This window comes from Nematolebias whitei, chromosome 12 (assembly GCF_014905685.2).
Source record: "Nematolebias whitei isolate Nwh7 chromosome 12, NemWhi1, whole genome shotgun sequence".
Classification (NCBI taxonomy): Eukaryota; Metazoa; Chordata; class Actinopteri; order Cyprinodontiformes; family Rivulidae; genus Nematolebias; species Nematolebias whitei.
This window is the reverse complement of record NC_056509.1, coordinates 41926114-41929594: the sequence shown is the minus strand read 5'-3', so window position 1 is coordinate 41929594 and position 3481 is coordinate 41926114. Positions and strand designations below refer to the sequence as shown.

The window sequence follows — 3481 nt, the reverse complement described above, 5'->3', positions numbered from 1 at the left end:
AAATAAATTAAAATAAAGGCGGGTCTAATCCCAAAACATAAAAAAGGTATTTTTAAACAAGAACGAACTCGTGAGGTTATCAGCTTCTGTTATAGTCTCAATCAAGATCAAGATGCCCCTCAGTAAAATTTAAAAAAGAAGAAGAATTGACTTAGCGGGGGTGTTTTCATCACTACCAACATCTGACCCGTACAACCCTAATGTCCAAGGAGTTGGGACGCTGTGTAAAACGTAAATAAAAACAGAATGCTAATTTAATAAACTAATATTTTTTTTAACGATGGAACATTGTAAACATTTCAAAAGGTAAAATGAGAAATTGTACCTCTTTTGAAAATAAAACAAGCCTTTTTTAAATGTTATGGCTGCAACACAAATTAAAGTGGGAAGAGAGGCTATAAAATATGAAAAGGAGGAGGGAGTATAAAATGCATTTCAGAGAGACTGAAACTCTCAGAACTAAAGATGAGTGGAGACGTGAACAGAGTCCAGAAGTACTGCCATCAAATACTTTTATAATTAAAGTGAAAACTCGAGTTGCACCAAACAGTTTTGAAATGTTGCTGCCATAATATATATAAATATATCTATATTCATCTGATGTTTATGTTCCATTGTGAACAATATATTGGTTTATGAGATTTGCAAATCACTGTATTCTGTTTTTATTTATATTTTACACACCATTCCATCATTTTAATGAACTGCAGTTACATGTAGTTTGGCAATTTTTGGCATGAAACATATTCATTTGAACCTCTGAGCTTATGTTGAAGTTTATTGTCAAAATTAATAAAAACAAGGCAGGTGTGACCTGATCTTGACAATAAGTTTGTTTTTACTGTAAATAACTGAATGTTTAAAGCTTAAAGCAGTTCAGACTCGTATAGAAGGAAAGTTTAATCGATTCCTCTTGAAGTCGTCTGTCATTAAACGCACCATGCTGACATTAATAAACCCTTAAAAGCGCGTTCATCATAAACGCTACAGAATGTCACACACTTCTCGTCGGCTCAGGGTCGAGTGGTTCATTCTTTTCTTTTTGACTCCCTTTGCTGAAAACGTGGCTTTGTTTGATTCCAGTTAATAAAAGACTAACGCTGACGCTCTGTAAATCTGTTTGCTATGAACTTTAAAGTTTTTCTAACGTGTAGAAACAAATGTTAAAGGTCATAAATGGACGGAATGAGTCTAGGTGATCTTTTATTTTTATATGCCAGTCGAAAAACAGACGTGTTCTGGTTTGAAATCTGTCCCTACGTACGCCCATAAACTTCCACTTGTCCCGGTCAAGGCCACAAATCAAGGTCAAAATTTAAAAAAAATGTTCTTGTCCCGCTTATAACTTCTGATCCACTCAAGAAATTTTTACAAAACTTCATGTACCTAATGCATCATCACTAGACGGGGTGTTGCATCACTTTTCATCATCCCAGCTTCAAGGTCACAAATCAAGGTCAAAGGGTAAACATTTTCTTTGCTTGTCCGGACCACAACTTTTGATTCACTCCAGATATTTTAACAAAACTTGATACATTTTTACCACCACCAGACAGGATGTTATGATCTTTTCATCACCCCAGCTATAAGGTCATGGTCACAAATCGTGGTCAAATGTTAACCAAGGTCTTCGCTTGTCTGGACCATAATTTTGGATCCTCTCAAAAATAATTATATAATTTAAAGAAACATATGCAACACCACTAATCTGAGTATCTCGTAAACCTTTCATACCAAACATCTAGATCAGGTCAAAAATCAAGGTCAAAGGTTAATCGAGGGCTTTTTTTTTTTTCCTCAGGACCATTTCTATAGATTACTGTATAATAGTTTGTCCATGGGCGCTGCCGTACGCTTGTTATATTTATTAATTTAAATTTTAAAATAGTTTGAAAAGCACCAGACAACCACAACTTGGGCAATTTTCTCAAACGAATGCCTTTATTCTTTATTAATCTAATAATAAAAACATTTTAACAGCAATAAACTTTTGTTAAAGTTGAGTGAAACTGAAAAATGTAAGTATCTAGTCTTCCGGTATATGGCTTTGTTTGACCTTCTCAGTTTTCTCACGGACTCCGCAGCTTACATGGTTTACATGTCAGATCTTAATCTTTTGACTGAAAACTGATTTTGAATGACTTCGTTGCACTTTTTGCTTGTGAAATATATGTTGATGGTTTGTTGGGTTTAATATCACTCGGCCTTATTTCAGAAAACTATGAACATTGTTGTGATTAGGAGAAATTAAAACTTTGACCGTGTTTTATCTTTAGTATCATCATCTCGAGAGCTTCATGACAGAAATGACCCTGAGCTGCTGACCGTGTGGTCACTTGCAGATTAGCTTGCAGAAAGTGCAGTTTTAGTGTTTATGCGTCCCCTGTGGTGTCAGCGTGAGATGACACAGCCGATGTAAAGCCGGCAGAGCTTCACCTTCAACACTCCTTGCCTCTCGTTAGGATTCAGTTTGAATACGAGCCTTTGCTGGCTGCAGATGTTGCGCAGTTCATCTGGACCACTCAAAGACTTTGGTTTGACTGTTATCACTCGGAGCCGTGCGGCGTCGAGCTCCGGCTTTAACACTTGAGTTCAGAGAGTTTCTCCGTGTTGTCTGTGAGAGGAAACTTTAATGAGACCTCAAGTCTGGGTTTCAAAGACAAAATGGATTTTACGGCTTATATCGTATCTGTTTTAGAGTTTAATTAATGAGACGACCAGTGAGTCGTTCTGTTTGCTGTGCTGTAAATGTAGATAAAATCCATGAGCTGGATCCTTTTTTTCCTGGTTTTTAAACACCATGAGCATTCTTGGGATGTTAAGGAATTTCTATAATAAACTCATGATAAACGGATAAAGTTCATGTAAAAGTCAACTTTATAAGAATTAAGTAAATTACATTGTAATCGAAAATATGTGGTTTTCGATTTTAGCAACTGGAATTATTTGAACTGAGTCACGAGGCTTACTGGACAGAGGAACTACAGATAAAGTTGTGAATGCAAGAAAGGCAATATTTGAAAATAATCCACTTTAATATGGAGTTCCTGCATTCAAACACCTCCACAGTTTGATGTTGCTGCTTTTTATAATAAAAAGAAAGTTGATACTAAGTAAAACCTTTTATTTGCCTTGAATTTTTGCTCTTCTGAAATGTGCCTGAGTCAAGTTTAACTAGAGAAATTGCATTTCGTGCAGTGTGAAAGCTTATTGCAGAAGAACTTGCTGGAAAAACAGCTGAAATTAGCCAAAAACATGCTGAAATGCAGCTGAAGTTGAAGAACAAGCTTAAAATAGCAGAAGAACGCAGAAAAAAACACATATTTGCTAAATTGGATTTAAATAAGCAGAATGAGTGCACAAATTAGAAGGAAATAAGCTAAAACAGCTGAAATTAGCAACAAAAAAAAAAACAGCTGAAAAGTAGCTGAAAAGACAGAAATAAGCTTTAAAAACCATGAGGAAGTAGGACTGAAATGAT

At 35.6% G+C, this 3481-nt stretch overlaps 1 protein-coding gene across 1 annotated transcript in view; it reads left to right on the top strand.

The window, feature by feature from the left end:
- ryr3 (ryanodine receptor 3) overlaps window positions 1-3481 on the top strand; it is a gene marked incomplete in the record, with an annotated part of 155080 nt that overhangs the window by 81959 nt on the left and 69640 nt on the right.